Genomic DNA, 27,658 nt, shown 5'->3' with positions numbered 1-27,658 from the left:
AACATGACTGGATAAAAGACATTTATGTCTAAATCAGCCGATTCTGAGGCAAAATAAACGCCACTAGTACTGACAATCAGTGAGAGTACAGCTTTAAAAAAAGTTACTTACATAAAACCAGTGAACGAGTATCTTTAAATCATATATCATCTATCCTATTTTTCCTTTTTTGCTTGTAGCAAAATCGGACTCAAGATAAATCGGTACGCGAATCAATATACATTTTTAACCATATTTCATGTTATAAATAAACTGATGTACTTATATATCTCAAAATTTCAATGCATAAAAACAAGAAATTGAACCTGCGCATATCATCCGAAAAACTGTAACTTTCACCAGTTAAGTGGTCTGATTTTGAAAACACTGCACTTAAAACTGTTTCTTTCATGCACGACTTAAATTGCATGTACACAAACGCCATACCACCGAAGGGCTGTTAATATTTTATGAGCTATTTATAAATAGTGGTTACACGCACGTTAATTTGAAAGATAAGATGAGAAAATATATAATTTTAGTTAATGAAATTGGTGTTAAAAGGTACTATCTAAGATTGAAGAATCAAACCCATAGGTCAGTGTGAATCCAAAAAAGTCGGGATGCATTGTATGGGAAACAAGGAAATTATTACATGAAATCTTCATGATATTTATAACTCTTACATAACTGTTAAAAAGTACATATTACTTCTTAATTTCTAGCTTGTCTATAGTTTTCATAAAATGATAAACCTACATAAATAGTTTTATTCACTCGGGAAGACTTTCATAAATTTCAATACTGTTATTACATAATTTTGAGGGGCGAATGATATACATATGTAAAATAGTTTCATTTACACGGGATGACTTTCATAAATTTCAATACTTTTATTACATAACTTTGAGCGGCGAATGATATAATAGGGAAAAAGGTTTTATTAACTCGAGATGACTTTCATAAATTTCGTGACTTTTATGACAGAATTTTGAATGACGAATGAAACATGAGGAAACAGAATTTTACGGTCTGAGCAGGTAATGGTTGAAAATGGTGATATTAATGATTGTATTATCAGTATTCTATGGAAGAGTATAATACGACGAACAAAAGAGATACTTAGTGGTCAGCATTATATTTTGTCCAATGAGAAGGCAGTATTTCTCAAGGTTTCCAATACATGTAGTTCAGTTAATCGGCAGTCGGCCGCAATTGATTTTAATCAATCAGGTGAAGCGGTAGATATGAACAGTGGCTGGTCATGTTAGAAGGTAATCTACATACTATAATGTAGACCACTAAATCACTTAAAAAGTGTTAGTATGTAGATACACAAAATAAATGGTTATGCGACTGTGTCACATCACAACATTTATTTTTAAAGTACATTACTTAAACATTAATTAACTCTGAAAATGGTGTACTAGTCGGACAAACGGCATCCAAGAAATAACAATGTACGAATTATTCTAAAATGTTCAGTTAATGTTACCGCTGTGGTATAAATAATAACTATATCATTTTTAAGCGGCAGGATCAAAATAGATAAAAGTTATCTTAAACAATCGTCTCTCAATGAAACTGTCAATGTTGACATGTCGTTAGCCTAACATCAACGTGTCAAAGTTAAAGGAACACTCTACAGATGTACGCATGTACATGATCATTGCAAGATTGTCCAGACTTTTCTCATTAGATAAGGGGACGTAACTCGACAACTGTTTTAGCCCGAGTTATAGGACTTGCTAAACATGAGCTAATATTGTCATAGTGAACGTCTGTTTCAAGTTCACAGCCTATAGCATTGACGGTTTGAGAGTCCTTGTACCGATTGTTCAGAACTTAAGTTAACAACGTTGTTTACATCATCATTGTTAACTTTGATAGGGGACTTTTGTTGAAACGTTCTCAAATACTTAGATAAAACACGTTGAGATGAAACAGGTGTCTCGAAAATTGTACTGCATTTCACAAATATATCCGATTTGGTTCCAGAGGATAAAGATGAAAGCATGGACCTATAAACCAGGTCCGTGATGAAAGTTAACAACAATGAAGAGTTTCATAGCGTTGCTAACTTAAATAAAGTTCTGAACAATCAGCCCATGGTCATTGCATGACAAAAACAAGGACGAAAACACTGATACAAAGTCTATCACCATACCTTAACTTCTTTTCTTCGAAAACATCAACAACAACAACAACAGATTGCTTAATTTCATCATTTACAGAACCAGAGACAGTCTTGTGAATTGATATCACTGACACGTCTTTAGATACATCATTATCAGATTGTAATCTACAAGATCTTCTTTTTGTCTGTAAACCAACGGACAGAATTGCCCTTTAAACCAAGTTCTAACAATATACGTGACAAGTATGTTTTAAAAAATAACATGCACATGTTCAAGGAAGCAGTTAAGAAATAAGTACATTCCTTTTTCATTATGCGTCAAAACCACAACAATTTTCTCTACTTATTTAAAACGTTTACAAACAGACGCATTTTGAAACTATGATTATTTTTCCTCAAAACCGCACACAGAAACATTGTACCATAAAACGACCTTCTTATCGAAACACTACCGACGCGATGTAATGGTCGGGGATTTTAATGTACTGAAACCTCGGGAATAGTGTGGGATTTGAACCAACGACCATCGGAGCACTAGCACGACGCCCTATTGACTAAGCCAAGCCCCCGCCCCACCCCTCCAAATCAACATCCATGACGATCCAGGCACTTTTGCTTTGTGCTTTGTACTCATTACAGCAGTAGAGAAAACTTGGTAGGAAAAGTTCGCCCGGTGTGGGCATTCTCATTTATCAGAGGTTCGACAATGCTAGTAAATACATCTGTGGTACGCTTAGCATCATCACTCCGGTGTACGATAAAGGGTGTGGGGTGCGAACCCGCGACCACCAGAACACTCACACGGCAATATATTAACTGACCTAACAAAACTGCAATTCCTTACCCAACTACAGTTCGACATACACATACCTTTCTATAATCCATTGTTCACGTTAACTTATACTCAATTCCAGTTCAGTATCCAGTCGCCGTATAAGGCAAAACACAATCGTTCATCAAAACACGAAATCAAAGTACACAACTAGCAACACACAATCTACACACCACCTGGGGGACACAATTACAGCTATACTACTTAATACAGAGAAGTAACGAGATACATCAGTAACAAAATCGCTGAATATCTACGAATATATTGATCCCAAACACCTCTTTGATAACAGTAATAATATGTCCATTATCAAAGGTGACAATAGCCCTCGTTATTAGATAAGATTACATCAAGAGTGTTTATTCGCACGCAGTAAATGTTCATAAAGCCCAAGTGTACACACATCCGCGAGTGGTTATATTTCCAGGTATCAGTAGTTCCGGTCAGTTTATCAAGGATGGCCTGAGTGGCCGGCGGTTTGGCGGTGGCTCTACTGAATACTGACAGCGTGAAGCCATCAAAGTGAAACCATTATGCTACAATGCTTGCAACAATGATAAAAAAAAATCCAAAAAAGTTCAAGTTAGTGCTATTGTTAGTAATTATCGAAAAAATGTAAAAGAACCAGATTTATTTGCCGAAAAGCTTTCGTTACGCTATTGAAAACTGAATAATTTTGGACTTAATAGACATAATTACGTAATTCTGTTAAAATGGGTATCTACGAGTTGCTGTTTGGTATTGTTCATAAAGTGAGTAAAATAACTCAGTTTCAACAACTGTCAATGTAAGATGTTTCCAACATAAAATCTGTGAACGCGCTCCTTTAAACTAAAATGTTACAATACCTTCATCAAATACGATATATCGATAAATCCGCTCAAAAGTTTTATATTGTAGTTCACAAATTGAACGAAACTGTGAAAGAAAACTTACGAAATCTAACGTCCCTGCTCTTCCATTAAATCTTAAATAAAACCCCAAAGTAAATACAATAGACAGTGCAGGAATTTCCAAATTAAACTGTAAATCTTCTGGCGTCAATTTATATCCAATATTAAACCCATTATACTTATAGCCATATAAACATCCCTTTGATAAATATTGTCTATAAAAGTGAGAGAAAATATTTGCTAAATTATCCGTTTACAACTAAAATCTATCCGTAACTTTGGTATTTGAATGTTCGCCATACAACCCACACTGTTAAACTCGAAAAGGAGTCTTGTTATCCCAACGTCTTTGTATTGATAATAAAATCCTTAAGTGACGCTAAGAAATGTAAATTCATCATCAGATCACAAACAGGTCAAGGAAAAAAAAAATTATGCAAATAACGTTCAAAACTATTGTGAAGTTGACGCACTTAAATTGCACATAATCACTCTGCACACAAACGATATGACTAATTTACACAATGTACTTCTTTGAACACTTATACCACTTCAAAAATCAAGATTTTTATAAAAACTGAATAGTCTGTTTAAGCATCAAAGCGTCTATCTGTCAGACTGAATTTGAAAGTATTAAAGGGACGCAATATATGGTGTTTTGTGTTGTGCTGTGCTTTAATGTTCTGAGTGTCAACACGGTATATACTGTGTGGTGCTTTGTAATGTTGTTCTCTGTTACATGATGGTATGTCGTGGTGCTTTGTAATGTTGTAGTGTGTTGCATACTGATATGCTGTGGTGCTTCGCAATGTTATACTTCGGTGCATGGTGGTATTCTGTGTGGTATTTTGCTATAGTGAGCTGTGTTACATGATTGTATACTGCGTGGTGCTTTACTACGGTGTAATGTGTTGCATGATGGTATACTGCGTGGTGCTTTACTACGGTGTAATGTGTTACATGATTGTATACTGCGTGGTGCTTTACTACGGTGTAATGTGTTGCATGATGGTATACTGTGTGGTGCTTTACTATGGTGTAATGTGTTGCATGATGGTATACTGCGTGGTGCTTTACTACGGTGTAATGTGTTGCATGATTGTATACTGCGTGGTGCTTTACTACGGTGTAATGAGTTACATGATGGTATACTGTGTGGTGCTTTACTACGGTGTAATGTGTTGCATGGTATACTGTGTGGTGCTTTACTATGGTGTAATGTGCTGCATGATGGTATACTGTGTGGTGCTTTACTATGGTGTAATGTGCTGCATGATGGTATACTGTGTGGTGCTTTACTATGGTGTAATGTGTTACATGATGGTATACTGCGTGGTGCTTTACTACGGTGTAATGTGTTACATGATGGTATACTGTGTGGTGCTTTACTATGGTGTAATGTGCTGCATGATGGTATACTGTGTGGTGCTTTACTACGGTGTAATGTGTTGCATGATGGTATACTGTGTGGTGCTTTACTACGGTGTAATGTGTTACATGATGGTATACTGTGTGGTGCTTTACTATGGTGTAATGTGTTACATGATGGTATACTGTGTGGTGCTTTACTATGGTGTAATGTGTTACATGATGGTATACTGCGTGGTGCTTTACTATGGTGTAATGTGTTGCATGATGGTATACTGTGTGGTGCTTTACTATGGTGTAATGTGCTGCATGATGGTATACTGTGTGGTGCTTTACTATGGTGTAATGTGTTACATGATGGTATACTGCGTGGTGCTTTACTATGGTGTAATGTGCTGCATGATGGTATACTGTGTGGTGTTTTACTATGGTGTAATGTGCTGCATGATGGTATACTGTGTGGTGCTTTACTATGGTGTAATGTGTTACATGATGGTATACTGCGTGGTGCTTTACTACGGTGTAATGTGTTACATGATGGTATACTGTGTGGTGCTTTACTATGGTGTAATGTGTTACATGATGGTATACTGTGTGGTGCTTTATTATGGTGTAATGTGTTACATGATGGTATACTGTGTGGTGCTTACTATGGTGTAATGTGCTGCATGATGGTATACTATGTGGTGCTTACTATGGTGTAATGTGTTGCATGATGGTATACTATGTGGTGCTTACTATGGTGTAATGTGCTGCATGATGGTATACTATGTGGTGCTTACTATGGTGTAATGTGTTACATGATGGTATACTATGTGGTGCTTACTATGGTGTAATGTGTTGCATGATGGTTTTTAAGTTGATTTGTGTTGTGCAGCTTTGTGTTGTTCTATGTTGTGTTGTTCAGAATTTACCACCATATCATGCTTTCGCATGGTTTGCGTTTCAAGTTAAGATTCCAGATCGTAAACAATGTGAGTAAGATAACTTACAGAAACGTTTACAAGGTCTACTGGAAATCAAGAATTCGAAAGCACCAGGTGTCGATTTGTAACCCAGGGGAAGCACAGGTTACTGAAGTAATTAACTTTACGCCAGTTCCAATTACAAATTACCAAAACATCTCAATCGCTACTCTAAGAGGTTAATATTGATGTGGGGCTAAATGTGGAGTTTGTTTCTTGTTCGGAGATTGCAATCTGGATAAATCTGGGTGTATCCGCAATTTATGAGAGAAGAAAATGGTCTTGTGTTTTTCAAATGTTTTATATTGATGTTTAACGAGAATTACAATGAATTATGTGTACACGCGCTATATTTCATCTTATTTTATTAATATGAAAGTGCATTTATTTCTGTTAAAACATAGAATCCTTTGTACCTCGTATAACGCGAAATATTATATTTATTTTTTTATAAATCTATCTTTCTGCGTTTCTGGACGTAATAGGAACTACAACAGTTAAAGCACTGTCTGAGAGTTTGGGCAGATACAATTATGCATGTTTTATGCAACAAGTTTCAGTAAGAATTAATTCATAATTAATTGCTTTCAAAAATAAATTTATGTTTTCCCTCTTTTGCTAGACTAAATTAATTTCTGAGAACATCTGCTGTCAAATAATATTGTTATCTTGATTATGGTGTGAAACCATTCTATTGTTTTAGAAATTATATAAGTTTACAAAACACAGAACACTCGAGCACCATTGCCCTTCCTAAATACAGAAATCATATACAATGTACTATTTATCGGTATGTAAAAGGGATAAGGCTGTTACGACCGTAGGTGAAAGTGTATGTCAAATAAATTTGTTGAACGTTTAATGCTTATATATAATTATATCCATAGTTATTATGTGATTAATTATATAAAGAAATATATTCACCATTGCATTCTGAACAAGTTTTAATTGCCATTAAACAAAATATCGTAATTCATTCTATAATGGGAGGTGATGAAATATAAAAAGGTGCCAGAGTTATATATCTTGTTCAACATTCAATATGACTTTGTTATCTAACATTTCCAACTAAAAATGTTCAGATTGTATTGGAAAGTTAATATCTGCTCAAATACCAGACAATTAGGGAACAGTTGGTAACAGAGTTGTGGTTCCTGTGCACGGAGCAAACATATATCCTCCTTGTACTTAAGATTTTTTTTCCTCAAGGAAAGCAATTCGGTAATGATAGGTAACAGAGAAATGTTTCCTTTACTGAAGAATTTCAGTATAAATCGGATTGAGACCAGCATGAGCTATATACGGAATGGACATGTCTTACCCCACCCCCTTTATATCAAACCCACTCCCCATGTCTTAGCCCCTCTCCCCCATGACTTACCCTCCCTCCCCCATGTCTTACCTCCTCCCCCCATGTCACAAGGCTTACCCCTTCCTCCCATGTCTTACCCCTCCCCCCATATGTCTTAACCCCTGCCCCCATATAATACACCATTGTCACCCCCTATATGCGTTATAGCTCACACGTGTGATTTCTCTGGAGGGAAGTTTATAAGATCTTGTATGACAACAATTGCTTTATAAGAAATAGTTCAACAAAGACTCGTAAATATACGCATGCTTATTAGACAGTCAGGCTGTCCACATTTTATGATACAGTTGATGTAAAATATTTCAACCAATGTGACATTCACTGATCAAACTGCTAGTTTTGATATAAAATAGGGTCAAATTATACTAACAGTATCGAACTTAATCTACCGTACAAAGCGTTTAATTTTATTCACCAAATTGCTACCTTAAAGTTAACCGTGTACAAATTATCGCCAAATCAGTGCGGTTCACATGTGCTTACACTTGCAAAATCTGTAACCAATATCAGTTGACAAAACAAAGAACATAATGCATTAATTAGAACGTCTTAAGATGTGCCTGATAAAATACTTAGTTTCAATTAACATATCGTGTTCGGCTATTAAAATACAGCCGTGTCACGCAGTGGCATGAAAAATGACATTTCGGAACTAATCGTTACAACTCGGTATTTTCCGGATTCCGAGCACCTCGGCGATTTTGCTATTTTAATAAAGGTTCAAAGTTTAAAGCTTTATACTGATATGCGGACAGTTCCGGAAATTGCCGAACGTTTTGTCACTAAATCGCCATGAATATAAAATTAATGAATTCACATTCAAATATAAAACTTTTGCTTCTCGGAAAAAAGTAATCGTCTTCAATAGAAGATACGTCGTATGATAATATCCGGGAAGTTTTTCTCACCAAAACAAAGAATGTCCCTTTAAATCTCCGATTTATCGAATCAAGAACGAAAATTAGCAAACACTTTGAATACATGGAATGATCATTTTGTACAATGAATGAAGATATTAATCGATACATGAGCACATAATTTAGGAAACAATTTCCTCCAAGAACGCCGAGCAAGAAGAAGAAGAAAGAGCGTCATTAATTTCTCCCCAAATGGACTTCATTCTAAACCAAGCTGGCGAGTTTGTGGGCTGACTCATTACCGTGGTTAACCCTCACTAAAGCCATAAAATGACCGCTGGTATTCGATTGATGTTTATTTATGAATCATTAAATGAGCATCATTGTACATGTATGTTGCACATTCATATAATCTGCCAACACTTTAAGTTTAAAAGAACAATGCATTTATACAATGCAGATGTCATAACAATAGAACCACAACGTGCAAAGTCCTATAGGAATAGTCCAGTTTCGTGACTAAAACATATTTTGCCGTATCATGCTTTACAAATCAATGAGGATATAGTGTTTGGGGGTTTGTTTTCCTTTTAACAATATGAATTTCCTCATGAGTCCACATTTTAACAAGTTTCCATCACCCTTATATTTCCGCAATTTTCATGTCTTTTTTACTAATTTCAGATATATATATATGATCATAACTTGATTTTCTAGGTCACTTGTATATTTGGCCTTTCCAGTAATTAATATAGATTAAGTCGTATTTAAATGCTCATAAAACGAAATAACATTCAATAAAAAACATGTTTAAACGCCATATTGTAATAAAAGGGCAATAAACGTTTTTGAAAACAAGTTAATTACTTGTAACCTAGAAAACACACCGCTGTATGGCCCGAGGGTCGGGATGTTGTATGGTATGCTAGAATGGACGAGTGTCACTTTGATTAATGTGAAAACTACTGAACTTACATCCTTTTGTTCGCTTGGCCAACACAATAACAACAATATTATTATCTAGTTAAAATAAGTAATGTATTTACATTATTCGTGTTTGCTTGATAGACAGAAGGACAAAAATATGAGTACATTGATATGAGAACGTTCTAAATACTGAAAAGGATGGTCAGGTCAAGAATTAAGTCGGTTTTCCTCAAACATTATATTTGAAAGTCTTAATATAAGAGTACTTTAATATGGTAATGAAAATAAATACAGCAAGAAATGTTGATAGATTTCTTCCAAATACTAATACGAGTCACACTGCAGAAATGGTGTCAATGACAGATTTCTTCCAAATGCTTTATATTTGTGTCTCTGTATTCATGATCGTTTGTAAGAAAATAAAAGATAGTTGGTATAGTACATATAACACGCAGGCCAGTGTATATTTAAATAATGTTACACATTTCAAATAATAATTTCGATCGTCCAAAAATGTTGTTCTATATAAATTCTGAAAAAGGCAATCCGGTTTCAAAATGCACTTACTTGTATAACTGTTTAATATCCAAATACTATACATGTACAAACACGAAGCCTACCGACTCTTATCACAAAATATCATATTATGGTCCACTCATAAATAATTTCTCGTATCAATTAACATCCATCCTAAAACTTTTTTTACGTATGTTAATTCAAACATCACATAGTGAAACTGATCTCGTAAACCTGTAGCCGGTGCATAATTTATGCACAAAAGAAGTAACCGTAAAGTTCGTACGCCTTGTTTTAATAGTAAAAGACGAACACTACCTGTAAGAAATAACGAGAAACTACGAATGTACGCGCTAACAAACGCTTGTTACGCGACGTTAAGAATGGTCTAGATTTATAGACTAGTAAAGTGTCATCCCAGCTCCTCTGCCTTTGGGCGACACTATCTTTAAAGGTGTATAAGTAATCGATATTTTGAGAGTTTACATTTATTATTCATGATTTCTTTTGAAATGCATTTGAAATTGCAGATATATTGTTTCCGATTTCTTTCAAATGTTTTTTTTTCGAAAATATACATAAACTATTCATGATTTCTATATTACTTTTGAGAGTACATGTATGCGTGTATTACTTACGATTTAAAACAATCAAACTTGAAAGGAATCATATTTAATTCATTGCGTCTTTGTAATGGTTCTAATGTTTGATTGTTTGCCTTTAATAACACTGCTAAAAATGTTTACGTTGAAACACTTGGCAGTGCTTGGCGACATCAATGTATGCATTGGTATGGTTTCTATGGAAGCGAATAATGTATACACAGTGATGTGATCATGCAATTATATCATGTCGACCTGCATTATATCGACTTGCGAGTTATTACACGACATATCGCAATAATTATAATAATAATTATACAACATTTTGTCAATTGTATGTCGACATGTTCACTTATTTACTTGTCGACTTAACTTTGTCTAAACACCAGTTTAACACACCATTTGAAGATCATTTCTACATAACGAGTTTACCCCTATTTTGTCGACAATTCTTGTTGACTGAATTAACGAAGAATATCATAACATATTTTTTCTTCTAAATTATGTTGATGTGTTCAATTATCAACATTGGATATATTGATCTTTTGTCGACAAAGAAGATTATGTCGACACCAATTGTTTTAAGTCGATTACGTTAGCTCCAATGGTTCGGGGCTAAAAAATCGGCGTACCCAATTATAAGTGGACAAGCCAACATACTTTTGAGAACACGTCACAAAGGAATTCGTGTCGACATGTCCACAAATTTACATGATCACATCATCAGTATATACGATATACGCTTCCATACCCTCATTTTATTTGAAATCATGTCAGTGATGTTTATGATAACTTATGGCACATCATCATCATCATCATCATCATCATCATCATCATCATCATCATCATCATCATCATCATCATCAACAACAACAACAACAGTTACTTTTGACAGATGATCGTTTACTGAACAGTATCTTTTTACGCTAGTATGTGTATACTATACAAACATGATTGAAATTAACATACCACGTGTGTTAAACTCCTTTATATGGCTGGGCATCAGCTTTTAAGCATAACAGCCACAGTAAGAAAAAAATCCGAAATGTTATGACCTTAAACTGCTTGATTATAACACTGCGTAATATCCAACAATGATCTTCTAAACTTTGACAAAGAAAATCGACAACCAATTTTAAACTCACCTCAACCCGTTTTTATTCCTGAATAACTTTATGAACGATGAACGCTCACATAGCTTAACCCACTGAATATATCCCGACAACCGTATCATCCTAACCATCCGTAGAAAGTCTGTCACGGGTGTTTTCATTTATCAGGACAACCGAACATCCAGTATACCCCATATTGAGTGGGGTATTGAAAGTTTAACCCTTCATTTAACCCGTGTGAAACTATTCCAAATGCATCTCCACTTTACGCATACACAGTTTTGGGCTTTTTTGTATATTAAAGGGACACGCTACAAGACAAAAAGCAAATGATATGTGTACAGATAAACAGAATAGCCTTTATAAATGGGATTTACAATTAACAGCTACGTGGCCATAAATTCTTAAGTTAAAAAGGCGCCAAAATATCATTTTATCCGTATCATATGCTTTGTTTATTTTGATAGTTATAATTAAATAACTTAGGTATGATAATGCATTAAATTTAATACTTTTCTGTGCACCTCGAGTGTCCACCTATAGCGTGCCCCTTTAAAGGGACAACCTCATGGTTGATATGGTCGGAGATAAAACTCAGATTCATTGGGTTCGTGGTTGGTCAACTTTGATGAAGATTTACCATGATTCAAAAGTGAGTTGAATATCATAATTCTTCGATTTATATTATTTCCGTGAAACTCAGCCTACTTTAAAAAAAGTCTTAATGACTTTTGAACAATTGAAATCATGATTCAGTTTGGTTAAGTCATGAAGGGACTGTACACCAGATTGGCACCAAAAAAGTTTTTTAACGAATCTCAGGACAAATATCTAATATAATGTGTTACGCTTTGATATCATATTTGTAAAAAGTACCAAAATGTAAAAAAAAAATTGTGTCGGAGACCGGGTTCGAAACGGTGTCGCCAAAATTGCAGACTAGCGTTAATTCACTGAGCTACGACGGCTTACTCTAATTTGGTGACATAATTAAGCTATACAACTACCTCGGTAATTTCACGTGATAACATCGACTAGCCACGCATAAGGAATAAATTCTACCTGGTAGACATACCCAGTAATCTGTTTTAATGGAAAAATACGAAATAACTGCTAAACTTAAATATATTGTAAACTATGTGGTACTTTAGTTAGTAAGTTTCAATGCATTGTACACATCGATGCCAAGTTTATGTCAGTTTTCGACAATTTTCTTTTCCCCCCGCTATTTTATCATACGGAGTACAGCCCCTTTAATTTATAACTACTTTAAATACACCGAAATGGTTATGTCTTACTATTTATTAACGGTTAATAAAATTATTGACTTTTTCAAATAAATGACCAACAATATAGTCCGGCTGAATTTCGAAAACATGCAAAATAGACTTACTTTTAGGGGTCAAATTTACAAGACTATCACCGAATACCACAGCCATCTCCTCCGTACCACGAGCCTTTGAATTATGCCGGTGCATTAGTATAAGTAGTTTGTAATGTTATTAATAATAGGACTACTAATTAAGTGTAATGTTTTAACGTGTCGGTTCAAATTGATTCCCGGTAGAGAGTATAACTGCAAAATTAATTAAGATTTCTAAGAAAAAAGTCCGTATGAAGAAAATGGCCGAGATGCCACGATTGCTATATGATTGTGTTCCTTTAAAAGTCCTGCCGCGCGTCAAGAGCTGGTAGAGAGGACTCAAGCGGCGAGGCCTTTCATATTTTAAGTGTCATTTAAGCAGACGAGGCAATGTGGTAAAATGGCTTTAAACTTAATTAAAATCATACCGATTTCACCGTTTGTATTAAAAAGATGTGAAATTAATTTACAGGCAGCAAAGCCCATTTAAACTTATAACAAAACAGAGACATATGCGACGGAAATTTAGGAAGTATGACGTATCATAAAACACAAAACACACTAGATTTCGAAATCGGCAATTTTCAGCCCATACATTAAGATAAGAAATGGAGGTTTTCATTTGCGTACTGAGATCGACAATATATCAATGTACAGTACAACAAGTGTGCCACTAATTTATTTTTAATATGGTTTATTGAAGCATTTACGCATGGCTGCCTTCAACGTAAAATTACATGTCTTTAAATTCATAGAGCCTTACTGTTCCGTTTTGAGCCCAACAAGTGAGTCACATGTGTGTTATATAGAAGTTAATAGAAGTGTTTACACTTAGCTGCCCTTGAAGATGCACTCTTACTCCCGAATAATTTACTGAGCAATACCACAGTTGAAGCTATCTTTGAACACTTACCTTACCAAATTGTTTTAATGTACCGAAAAGGATGAATAATTATCAAAATAATTGTTCTTATAAAGGATACTGTGTTTAATTTGAAAGAAATGTGTAGAAAACACGGTATTTCTACCTTATTGGACGATGGTTGATCACTGTAAATCTTTTAGGACTCACCATTCATTTAATATTTGTGCCTGTCCAGTTATTAAACACACGGTTACAATCTCGTTATCAGTAATGAATATTTTCCATAAATACATAATCTCGTAAGTCGTTAAAGGTTTATCACTCAAAATGTATGTTTGTTATACATGTTGTTTGTATTGACTTTAAATACGAGTATCACTTGAACGTAACATGTCATGTCGTGGTTTAGTAAGGCACTAGTTTGAAGTACACACACGTGCTCAATCAAAGACTCTTAAGAGCTTCAAGTAAGTTCTCAACAAGACACACATATACAACACAAGTATAAAACTACTATATATTCAAGTGCCCGCTTTACAGCACTTAAGTGTTATTAATAAACAATGGCTATGGGTCAATCGGAGTCAATTACGGCCGTACCAAATTATTTCTATGTTAAGCGTCCGCGGACGGATAGGTTTTTGGATTCTCGATCGAAGAAAAGACATATTTTGTATGGTAAACGATCTTGCCGAATGTTTTTGATTTCCTTTAACTATAATTCCGACTATAGGTGTTAACAACATGCTTCATATTTTGTATCAGAAAATAATACATTCTGTGTGGTTCCAAACACTTATATACGCTTTATTTGAACTCTTTTTTGCAGTGGAAATACATCTAACACTTGAGAATGGTCCGGAATGGGCTAAGGAGACCCTGGTGCCTATATTCAGCATAGGATGTCACTCAATTAGTATTCTTTCTTTTTTTTTCGTGCTTTTTTAGGACATCTAGATAGGTTTTCGTACTAAGGGTTGACCACTGCAACCATTTGGTATGACCTTATACATGGCCTTATGTGTTAACGGTGAACGTATATGAACAAAAACAAAACAAAATCGCACACTTCGTAACTCGTCATCTGCTATAACACTACATGTATTTTTAGGGCCCTTGAATATCTTGGCAAGTTTTGTTTTAAAGTTATCGACCGTGAGGTCGGTGACCCAGTGCACTTCAAACTCTGCTAATATGTTGGAATTGTTTTGTTTTAGAATATACTTGCAAGTAAAATAGAAAAAGTCTTACATGTACACTATTTGTGGCTGAAGCACCCTTTTCAGTAGGCAGTATTCGGTTGAGGGGTTGGGGAGGGGGGAGGGTCGAGGGGGGGGGGGTCGAGGGCGGTGTGTTATGGAGTAATAGGCACTCAATAGGCGGATAGAAGAACTTACGAACATCCTTCGTTACGCACACTTGCTTGTTACGCAATATTCGGAGAGATCGTTACGTACGGGGATAGGACTAACATCCCGCTGTCTCTGATTTTTTCAAAGATGGTCTTTTTAAGCATGAACACTATTTTCACTTGAATAAAATAAATGTCAGTTACACTTTGGGACGATCTAGGATTCGGTCAGAGACCTTTTCATCACAGATTGTATCACAAAATCATGTACACCGACAAAGAGTAAAAAAGAAACTTGATTTCTCTCATGACACAGACCAGAAGCTCCGGATGTCATGAAAACAGGAGGATCGCCTGTTTAATTCATCAGGAAACAATCAGTGGAATTGACATTTACATTTTCTATCAGCTGGAATCTAGGTAAGGTCTGACCGAGGTGATCGAATTGCGAACTACTTTTCTCTCTCATCATTTTGGTCACGTCAATATCAGGCCAAGAAGATGATCGTAAGCTTAATGCTGTTGTCTATAAGAGTGCATTGGTTTGAGGCCCACCAGAACCACGCTACATGCACTGCATTGTTTTCTTTTATAGTTTGTCTGTGGTTAATTGTCTCTATATTTTTTCTAAGGTTGTTTGTCTGAGGTTGTTTGTCTTAGATTGTTTGTCTAAGGTTGTTTGTCTGAGGTTGTTTGTCTGCGGTTGTTTGTCTGAGATTGTTTGTCTAAGGTTGTTTGTCTGAGGTTGTTTATCTGAGATTGTTTGTCTGAGATTGTTTGTCTGAGGTTGTTTGTCTGAGATTGTTTGACTAAGGTTGTTTGTTTGAGATTGTTTGTCTTAGGTTGTTTGTCTGAGATTGTTTGTCTATGGTTGTTTGTCTAAGGTTGTTTGTCTGAGATTGTTTTTTTTTATCGTAAGCTCAGTGCTTGTTTAAGGATGTTTGTCTGGTGTTGTCCGTTAAAAAGATGTTCGTCGAATATTGTTTGTCTTAGGCTTGTGCTTAGGGGTAATTTGATAAAGTTGTTCGTTTAAGATGTTTTCTTCGGCTTGTATCAGATGTTGCCTGTTAAGTATGTTTGTCTGAGGTTGTCTGTTTACGAATGTTTGTCTGAGGTTGTCTGTTTACGAATAATTGTCTGAGGTTGTCTGTTTCAGTATGTTTGTCTGTTTAAGTATGTTTGTCTGAGGTTGTCTGTTTACGTATGTTTGTCTGAGGTTGTCTGTTTAAGTAATGTTTGTCTGATGTTGTCTGTTAAGTATGTTTGTCTGAGGTTGTCTGTTAAGGCTGTTTGTCTGAGGTTGTCTGTTAAGACTGTTTGTCTGAGGTTGTCTGTTAAGGCTGTTTGTCTGAGGTTGTCTGTTAAGACTGTTTGTCTGAGGTTGTCTGTTTAAGTATGTTTATCTGAGGTCATCTGTTAAGACTGTTTGTTTGAGGTTGTCTGCTTAAGGCTGTTTGTCTGTTTTTGTCTGCTTAAGGCTGTGTGTCTGGGGTTGTCTGTTAAGGCTGATTGTCTGTGGTTGTCTGTTAAGGCTGATTGTCTAAGTTTGTCTGTTAAGAATATTTGTTTGGGGTTGTCTGTTAAGACTGATTGTCTGGGGTTGTCTGTTAAGACTGTTTGTCTAAGGTTGTCTGTTAAGGCTATTTGTCTGGGGTTGTCTGTTAAGGCTGATTGTCTGAGGTTGTCTGTTAAGACTGTTTGTCTGAGGTTGTCTGTTAAGACTGTTTGTCTGAGGTTGTCTGTTAAGGCTGTGTGTCTGAGGTGTCTGTTAAGACTGTTTGTCTGAGGTTGTCTGTTAAGTCTGTTTGTCTGTGGTTGTCTGTTAAGACTGTTTGTCTGAGGTTGTCTGTAAAGACTGTTTGTCTGAGGTTGTCTGTTAAGACTGTTTGTCTGAGGCTGTCTGTTAAGACTGTTTGTCTGCGGTTGTCCGTTTACGTATGTTTGTATGAAGTTGTCTGTAAAAGTGTTTGTATGAGGTTGTCTGTTTACGTATGTTTGTCTGAGGTTGTCTGTTAAGACTGTTTGTCTGAGGTTGTCTGTTTACGTATGTTTGTCTGAGGTTGTCTGTAAAGACTGTTTGTCTGAGGTTGTCTGTTTAAGTATATTTGTCTGAGGTTGTCTGTTTACGTATGTTTGTCTGAGGTTGTCTGTAAAGACTGTTTGTCTGAGGCTGTCTGTTAAGACTGTTTGTCTGAGGCTGCCTGTTAAGACTGTTTGTCTGAGGTTTTCTGTTTAAGACTGTTTGTCTGTTTAAGTATGTTTGTCTGAGGTTATCTGTTAAAACTGTTTGTCTGAGGTTGTTTGTTTAAGTATGTTTGTCTGGGGTTGTCTGTTAAGACTGTTTGTCTGAGGTTGCCTGTTAAGTATGTTTGTCTGAGGTTGTCAGTTAAGACTGTTAGTCTGAGGTTATCTGTTAAGACTGTTTGTTCGAGGTTGTCTGTTTAAGTATGTTTGTCTGAGGTTGTCTGTTTAAGTATGTTTGTCTGAGTTTGTCTGTTAAGGCTATTTGTCTGAGGTTGTCTGTTTACGTATGTTTGTCTGAGGTTGTCTGTTAAGACTGTTTGTCTGAGGTTGTCTGTTTACGTATGTTTGTCTGAGGTTGTCTGTTAAGACTGTTTGTCTGAGGTTGTCTGTTTAAGTATGTTTGTCTGAGTTTGTCTGTTAATGCTATTTGTCTGAGGTTGTCTGTTTACGTATGTTTGTCTGAGGTTGTCTGTTTAAGTATATTTGTCTGAGGTTGTCTGTTTACGTATATTTGTCTGAGGTTGTCTGTTTACGAATAATTGTCTGAGGTTGTCTGTTTCAGTATGTTTGTCTGAGTTTGTCTGTTTAAGTATGTTTGTCTGATGTTGTCTGTTTAAATCTGTTTGTCTGATGTTGTCTGTTTACGTATGTTTGTCTGAGGTTGTCTGTTTAAGTATGTTTGTCTGAGGTTGTCTGTTAAGGCTGTTTGTCTGAGATTGTCTGTAAATGATGAATGTCTGAGGTTGTCTGTTTAAGGCTATTTGTCTGAGGTTGTCTGTTAAGTCTGTTTGTCTGATGTCGTCTGTTTAAGGCTGTTTGTCTGAGTTTGTCTGTTTAAGGCTGATTGTCTGAAGTCGTCTGTTAAGGCTGTTTGTCTGATTTTGTCTGCTTAAGGCAGTTTGTCTAAGGTATTCTTTAAAGCGTTTTTGTCTGATGCCGTCTGCTTAAGGCTGTTTGTCTGATGTCGTCTGTTAAGCGTTTTTGTCTCATGCCGTCTGCTTAGGACTGATTGATTGAGGCCGTCTGTTAAGCGTTTTTGTCTCATGCCGTCTGCTTAGGACTGTTTGACTGAGGTTGTCTGCTGAGGATGTTTGTTTGAGGTTGTATGCCGAATATTGCTTGTCTATTAAAGGTTGTCTGTTAATGTTGTTTGTATGAGGTCCTTTGTTTAGGCTTTTTGTCCGATGTCGTCTGCTTAAGGCTTTTTGTCTGAGGTCGTCTGTTAAGACTTTTTGTCTTTTGGTCGTCAGCTTAAAGCTGGTTGATTGAGGTCGCCTGCTTAAGGGTGTTTGTCTGAGACTGTCTGTTAAGGCGGTTTGTCTAGGATTGTCTGCTTAAGTCTGTTTGTCTGTGGTTGTCTGCTTAAGACTGTTTGTCTGAGGTTATCTGTTAAGGCTGTTTGTCTAAGGATATCTGTTAAGGCTGTTTGTCTGAGGTCGTCTGTTAAGGCTGTTTGTCTGGGTTTGTCTGTTAAGGCTGTTTGTCTGACGTCGTTTGTCTGCTAAAGGCTGTTTGTCTGAGTTCGTCTGTTAAGGCTGTTTATCAGAGGTTGTCTGTTAAGGCTGTTACTCTGAGGTTATCTGCTTAAGACTGTTAGTCTGAGGTTGTCTGCTGAAGGCTAATTTGTCCGATGCCGTCTATTAAGACTTATTGTCTGATGTCGTCTGCTTAAAATTATTTGATTGAGGTCGTCTGCTTAAAACTGTTTGTCTGATGTTGTCTGTTTAAGTATGTTTGTATGAGGTTGTCTGTTAAGGCTGTTTGTCTGAGGTTATCTGTTAAGGCTGTTTGTCTGACGTTGTCTGTTAAGGCTGATTATGTATGAAATTAGATACTTTTCTGAAACGTTGATTATATACCCACAAAATTGAAATATCTATTATGACGGTTCAACACATTTAAGTGTTATCTTTCAGCATGTGGTTTGTAATTAAATGTTGTTAACGACCTTTTTACTTCGAACCTTCTTTTAACTTTCTAGAGACCGTTTCTTTTATTTCCAACATCATTACCGACCAGTTTTGCCATAAAGATATTTCTTGCCATAAAGATTGCCTGCAGTAAAGATATCTCGGACACTAATCAACAAATTCTTTTTCACCAGTAACCTTGGCGATCCTTTTTCAACCATTAAATTGTTTCTACACGGACGATTGCCGATTAAATCCGGAATTTGCCGAATAGAATCATCAAATATCCACAAAAGTGCATACACTGTCGATCATTAATTAGGGAAACAATCGTTTTAAATCAAAACAGTATCAACGGATTATTCCGAACTTTGCCGACGGAAAAAAATCAATGGTTCCGACAATCGACCCGATTTTTTCCGGAACTATCAATCTTAAAACGAATCGGAACACAGAATATGAAAAATAATCAATATAGATTACCTCAAAAGCTATGTAGTGGTCGAGAAATCTCGAATGAAGCATACAGCGGTTCCAAACAACTCTTGAAAACCGATAACCGACAATAATCCTTCGATTTGAAGCAAACAAGAGTTTCACAAAAAAATCAAGATGTTTATCATGAACAGATTATCACCCCTTGAACCCTAGAGCTTTGTCTGTCAATCACTGCACCATGTGTTGAATGTTGAAAGGTCTAGTATCTCTTGTCAAAAATCCCTGATATGAGCAGTTAAGTGTTCGAAGATAAAGGCCAGATATCATCTATTGAAGGGTTATCATTGGTATAACTAGTTCTTGTTTGCACAAATATACGAGTGTTTGCTAGGATTTAAGCCGATCATAATTTGTGTTGACATGACAACTTAAGTGACCATTGACCTTCCGGTATCGTTGACTAGGTTGTGAATTATGTCATTTATATTATAAGTGCGGAAAATACGAGATAATTGTTTATTATGTATAAAAAGCATAGACCATCCGCTGTTCTAGTGATGTTTTTACCCAAAATAGCTCGAATGGCAATAATAGTACTGGAATATAATATTCATCGTTACGTATTTATTTTTTTCCTTTTTTCCATAAATGCTTCCATTTAAAGATTGACTTTTAGTTTGTAATAAAGTATAATAAATTAAGCCAAGACAGTCTTTAAAAAATATACATTATTTGTCAAGAAATCTTACGGTTTAAGATCATAATTAAAACCAAATCAAAATGAATGGGAATGGTGCAATATAGGAATAGTATATATGTATTAAGCGAACTTGACATAGTAACACATATTCGAATAAAAATTGTATAAAAAACATAAATGGATTTTTTAGAATGCTATTTTCGATGCAAAGATATAACTAAACAATACAAAAATAATCTCTAAACACAGGGTGTGTGATTATATTATACTCGTTAACCATTTGACAAAAACAAGAACAAAGAAACAAAACAAAAAAGAGCAAAAAATAAACAGACTTTAAACGCCCCAACAGCAGGTGCGTGGAACGAGTAACTGGAACCGAGATTATGTGCATGATATTGTTACATTTATAGCGTCTTGGTGATCCTGATGAACTGACACATGACACGTGCTCCAACAATCTTGGAATTCAAACGCTTGAAAGACTCTGTGTTATAAACAAATGATTGTGTTGCTAATTATCAGTTCACATGTTGGTTTTCTATGATCCAGATCGGATGAATACATTCGTAAGTGCGTAAAAAAATAAACAAAAGAGAGAACTTGTCTTTTAACTGGTTTATGTCGACATTCATTGAAAATTCTTACTAAGAAGTAGCCTAAAGCCGCACTTAAAGATGCACTCTTACTCACAAACAAGATTTACCACAATTAATACAATGCAATGCAATGAAATGTTCAATTAATACTATTGTTTTAATATACCTAAAAGAAGGATAATTGTCGAAATCAATGGTTTCTATTAAGGATACCGATTTTATTTTTAAGGAAAGGTGCAGAAAACAGCCGTTAGGATCCTTTAAGAATGATCACCGTAAATATAAATGAATAAACTAAGTCGTTTATGCTTATAAATGAAATAGAGTTTACCGAGGGGTGGAAATGGAGAGGTTTTAAGTGTTATTAAAGTTACACTCTAACAGATTGACAGTTCTGACTTTTATTTCATGTATTTGTCTCAGAACCAGATGAGTTTGTCATCAGTGATTTCAGTTCAGTCAGATAAGGTAACTCGTACTAGAACAGGTCTAAAAAAACTCGTTTTTCTTAAAACGTTAGCTGGCTCTTTTAAAACGCCAATTTTCGAACTTAAATATGAAAATCTGCGATCTGATCAAGACATTAACGCATAACCTAGCTGTTTCCAAGACGAAAAAGAATAGTTGCCAAAACGGTTAATCTGTGAGAGTGCAGCTTTAAATAGGGCGTAAACAAGTTTTCCACTAACATTACCGGTCCTATTTCCCCTCACGACCCAGCTCTTATTTTGTCGTAGTGTGAATATCTTTCGTTATTTCCTAAAATAGTGTGCATTCTTGGAGACTCAGTGAACATGTAAATATTCACCATTTTATACTTAAAAGTCTCTACAATGATGATCTACCCTGATATGGGTAGGGTTGGCACATAATCCCAGTTCTCAAGAAAAAAAGTAACGCCTACCCTATTTCTTTGGCCCTAAAAAGCCGATAGAACCTTTGCGCTGACATCTTTTCAATTATGTCACTCTGTTTTATAACCAAACTAATCAACCTTTGTCTTTGATGGTTAAGAAAACAAGAAGGCCATTACATGGCACCTGTTCAGGAACTTTTATTCATGGGCGTATCACGTATCATCAGATGAAGTTGTGAGATTAGGCCAATTTCCATGACGCCACACTTTTGTTCTCTGGAGTCTTAAATAAAAACTAATTTTAGATTCTAATCTCTAATCTGACTCTAATTTATAGCCTCCGCCCGCCCTGTCCGAAACGCCCCAATCAGACATATGTTTTTTTTCCAAACAACGCTACGGCCTCGTCGAAACGTGGTCGAATATCGATGAATCGACAAAATGAGTTAGTGTTAAGGCCCCTTTGCATTTCTGTGTATGGAAAAATATCAAGAACAATGATCTTAATAGTTGCCCCATTTAAAAATGCATGATAATCTAAATTTATGTTTCCGTGGCGTGCGTCTTGAAGGGCAGACTAAATAATTGTGTTTGGAAATGTCAGACCTGGTTTTGAATCTCAGTGAAACATTATGTTGACCACACACAGAGAGCTGACCTAAGAATGCTCTACTTGATTAGGTAGATAAGATCTGCATATTGATACATTACCGTGGCACAACTTCAAGTATTCGTATTGTTGTACAGTTGACCATTACTTTTGTACAGTTAACCATTACAGTTGACCATTACCGTTGACCATTACAGTTGACCATTACCGTTGACCATTACAGTTGACCATTACTTTTGTACAGTTGACCATTAGTTTTGTACAGTTGATCATTATTTTTGTTTAGTTGACCTTTTTTGTACAGCTGACTATTACTTTTGTACCGTTTACCATTATTTTTGTACAGCTAACCATTAGTTGTGTACAGTTGACCATTACTTTTGTACAGTTGACCATTACTTTTGTACCGTTTACCATTATTTTTGTACAGCTAACCATTAGTTGTGTACAGTTGACCATTACTTTTGTACAGTTGACCATTACTTTTGTACTGTTGACCAATACTTTACTATTGTACAGTTGACCATTATTTTTGTACAGTTGACCATTACTTTTGTACTGTTGACCAATACTTTACTTTTGTACAGTTGACCATTACTTTTGTACTGTTGACCATAACTTTTGTACAGTTGACCATTACTTTCGCTAGGCCAATAGAATGTTTAGAAGGGTTTTCCGGGATTTGATTTGACTTACTGACATATTTTTGGTCACTTGTTATCAAGTTACCGACCTTCACCTTCATGTTTTAACATTCTAACCAAGCCTAATTGATTGGGGTCTAAAATTGTGGCCTCAAGAATGTTAACAAACCAACTCCTAACGACTTACGGCGTTACAAGCTAACCATGTGCTCTGGTGAGCTTAAAGAGAACGTCCACGTACAAACATACGGATCAAGCACTGGTTCAAGTTGCTAAATCAAATCTCAGTAAATCTCTAGAAGCAGCTTACCATTCAATCAAAATATATACATAAACTCGCGTTTGTTCCAAGAAGTTTAATTAATAGTATGTGTAGTATATGAATACATTTATCGTCATATAAAGCTACAGTATACACGGATACACGTTATTCTGTTTTCATTTAGTAGAGATTTTATGTTAATATCTCTTTCAAAAAGTCTAACGAAGGGTTTACGAAATTAGGTCTAGCCATAGCTTTATCAGTCAATAATACAAAGCACTAAATAAATTAACATTATAAATACGATCTTGATTAAACATACTCACATATTGTTATCTCACAAATTTTTAAAACACTTGTAACACGTATTTTCGTAAAACGTCCTCTAAGTGGTATAATTAAATCCCTCTAAATAAAGTTCTGAACACTGTCTAAATGACATCCTGACTAGAAATGGTCGAACAAGCCTATGATTTTGCCAATTTTTGCTCTGGCCAACAATTATCAATCATTGCCAGTATCGATGTACAGTCAAAAGCCCTCTGTCGAGTTCCTATACCATGCATGTTTATTAACTACGCTAGTGATACATGCATACAATTATCGAAAATGTACTCCAAAAGCAATTGCATTGGCATGATATATCATATGTATGTTCTTTTATTGGGGCGGTATTCATGAAACATTTTAGGTCAGTTCTAAACTTAAGTCAATTTCCTAAAATGTTCGTATTCAATTTGAAAGAGAATAATGCACTAGTCAATTGTAACCACGCCCCCCCCCCCCCCCAGGTCCGGGGAATAGCGGGGACTTTGATTTTCGGTCCAGCCAACCTCGGGTCAAATCCCTGTCCTGCGGGAACGAACTGATGGTAAAATCCCCGCCAAATGCCCCCGCACCTAAGGGACCCTAGGTAAGACCCATTCTGCGCTAAATTTTGCGCGAAGACAAAACTACCCGGCACTGCGGGGCCACCTGAAAGGTAAAAACACGGCCCATTTCCCCGGCTATCCCCGGTATACCCCCGGACCTGGTGGGGGGGGGGGGGGGGGGCGTGGTTACAATTGACTGGTGCATAAGTGTGTGTTTTTTATAACAGTTAGTAATTTGAAACAAATCAATATAGTTAAGTTTTTTCCGAATCTTAAAGCAATTATATCATATGATAAGTGAGATACTAACTTATCTAAAGAAACTGACTAAGTTAGGAAATGACTGAAGATGATTTATGAATACCAACCCGAATTGTTAACTTTTTTCTACAGACAGTATTATAATGCCGGCATGCAAGACAGAACAGTCTGTTTTCAATTTTGATAGGTCTTTATTTCACTTATGATCAGCAATGCATTTAATAATAACAAGATAATTCTTTTTTATGGTTAAGTTATGTTCTTGTATTGTATTTGCAACTCAGGGGCCTTCTAATGGGAGCATGTTAAGAAACCTTTTTACGATATGTTAACATCAGTGTTTGACTTGAAATTGTTATATTTCTTGGAAGAAAAAAAATGCTTTACAAAGGTGTTTTATTTTTTACAACTCAAGTTTTCATAAAATTATTGCATAATATTTGATAAGCGTAACATTTACCACCAGTGGAATAATTCAGTAAGGGCTCCTGTCTTCTACTGTTCTACTTATATGAATCAGGTTTTATCAGCATAACCAGCAGGGGCGTAGCTTGACCTGAACTGATGTGCGGGACCTGTTGCCAGGTGTGTATGTGTGTGTGGGGGGGGAGGGGGGGACGTGTCCACCTAGAGTTCATTTCATGCAAGGTCCGTTAACAACATACACAAAAGCAATGAAAAGAACGTAAAAGGGACTGGTTAATATTCTGACCTGAAGCAAAAGTCCCGCATGCAAATACTGAAAAATGCATTCTTTAGATTTAAATGCATTTTTTTTTTTACTTTTAAAAATACCATTTTGGAAGATGATCCAAAGATTAAGACCAGCAGTGCTTCCGTGCAGCTACGCCTGTTACCAGCATCGCCAACTCGCGGGAGCAATTGATAGGAGCAAAAATGTAATCACCTACATTAATAACTCTAACACTCGTAAGAAGAACAAATCTGTGATAATGTAAATAGTTGTATCATTTGATCATTTTGGGGGGGGGGGGGGGGGGGGGTCTGCAAGATACATTTTGGTAAGCCGCAAGAACATAGAGCTTTGGCCTAAACAATTCTTAAGGTTCGGGTAACCCGACCCTTTCTTCGAAATAGGCCCCTACCGTTTTGATAGTCCTTCGGACAAAAATGAATAAAAAATAAAATAAAATATGAGTGCCTGTGTGTTTTGATATGTATTTAAAAAACCTTATGTTGATAAATACTGATATACTGATCACCTTAACGCAATCACTCAATGATGAAATATGAGGTTCTTACATAAATCATAGTAATAAAAAACATCCTGCCTACCCTAACTGTTTTAGAAAAGATGTAACCCTAACCACACAAATAGTTTTGGCCTTATCAACAAACCAAATAAAACCCTCGCCAAATATCAACCAGGCAGCCTCACACGAGATAATTGTAGATTATAACTGGCCATGAAAGGTGGAACAAAGACAGTTAATCTCGTGCATGTTTGTGCACGTGTTTTATGTAGGTGGAGTATGTAGCGCGCGGAGATGAATGAAGCGCGCGAGGTGTCCGCGCGGTCAGGAGCCGCGGGTGTCTTGTTCCGATATTAATATCTGTCATCACTGCAACTTGCGGAATGTGTTATGGGAGTACTGGCCTTTATGTACCTCCACCGGTCAGACCCCAATTTCTCCAAAAATCCTTAGGATTTAGCTTCACTCACTATATCCATTTGGGTATAATATCTAAGGTTTTGACATTTTTTGTCCTGGGTCGAGCCATTTTTTGTGAACAGGCATGGAAGCAGTGATATTAGACTGCTGACAAAAATCAGATCGTAGGTTTGCATATCTATGTTCAAAAATTGATATGTTATGCATTTTTTTATAGCTTTTGTAACGCTTTCAGCCATAAAACATTTTTTCGAACGGAAATATGAAAATCCGTATCTTTTGTCTTAAATCACTGGTTGTTAGATATTTACTTAAAAATTGGCTCATTCCAAGACAAAAAAAAAAAAATGTCAAAATGGTTAATCTGTGAGTGTGCAGCTTTAAAGCTTATCATGATAAACAACTGTTTTGTTTTGTTAAATAAGTATAAGCAAGTCATATGGCACTTCAATAGTTCACGATATGTGCGGGAGTTAATTGCTATTTTCTAAGCAATTATTATATACTACCGACGAAAAGATATTCGGTACAGATACGTTAGTAGAAGATCCTTATGCAATAATGTTTGTAATGTTATTTTATACAGAGATCAACCTGCTTAAATAGCTTTAATGTTATAATCTAATTGATCCCATACGAATGCAACTACTTTGAACACTTGCAATCCAATGAACGCGTTACAGTAACTAGCGTTTCCAAAGTGCATGCATGTATATGACATGGTACTTTTATAAAGAATTGCATTGTTGAAGTAAAACAAATAAAAACACACTCCACTCCACTCATCTCAACTATGGACAATGCGTATAAGTTGCAATGAGTTTGAAGTCAAAATCTACATCTTAGTGGGATTTTTTTTCGATTTTTTTTAACTACGAATATTTCAAATGCCTAACTTTGTTCACCAATTTTAGTCTAATGCCTTTGTCTTCCTTATTAAATGTTGTTTTTTGGGCTCTAAAAAGATATGTTTTCTTTAAATTTCACTTCGTAGACATATTCACTTAAGATGCTTTATAAATACGGCCCATGACTATTTGGAATCCTTTGAAAGGGTTATATGACACAAAACATAAATCTCAGAATATGACTAATATATACGTACGGAAGACGGAAATACTCACAATATCATGGAATAAGTAAATCCCCCGTATTCAGACTGAATTGTGTACGTCTCTTCCTGTTCTTTAAAAAATCCCTTTTCACGATTGTATTGCCACTTTTTCTTGTTTTGCGGGAGTACAATGCGGGGGTCTGGCAGTGAATTAAGTTAATGATCCATGGATGATCCGTGGATTTTATCACAAGTACTAAATTTCAAAGAAAAATCCCCATCCCTCGTTCACTATCAGTTTCCAACCCCCTTTGAAACAAACACCCTCGCAAAAACCACCGAAACACTTATTTTTCTGGAACAGTGAAAAAAACCTGTTTTATGTATCAAATCTGATAAAGAGATATTTCCGGGGAGCTTTGTTTAGAAGTTTGG

General features: G+C 35.9%; 1 protein-coding gene across 12 annotated transcripts in view; it reads right to left on the bottom strand.

Annotated features, from left to right (window-relative positions):
• The window catches only part of LOC128217592 (proline-rich transmembrane protein 4-like), a 33,592-nt gene extending 6,025 nt beyond the window's left edge, over nucleotides 1-27,567 (bottom strand). Inside the window, exon 1 of one of the 12 annotated variants that reach the window (XM_052924835.1) lies at nucleotides 27,294-27,567. The gene's annotated coding sequence lies outside the window, so the exon portion shown is untranslated. The other 11 variants (XM_052924834.1, XM_052924836.1, XM_052924832.1 and 8 more) reach the window with 11 other exon arrangements.
• Nucleotides 27,568-27,658: the final 91 nt, after the last annotated feature.

The sequence above is a fragment of the Mya arenaria genome, chromosome 14 (assembly GCF_026914265.1).
Source record: "Mya arenaria isolate MELC-2E11 chromosome 14, ASM2691426v1".
NCBI lineage: Eukaryota > Metazoa > Mollusca > Bivalvia > Myida > Myidae > Mya > Mya arenaria.
This window is presented reverse-complemented; position numbering and strand designations above follow the sequence as displayed.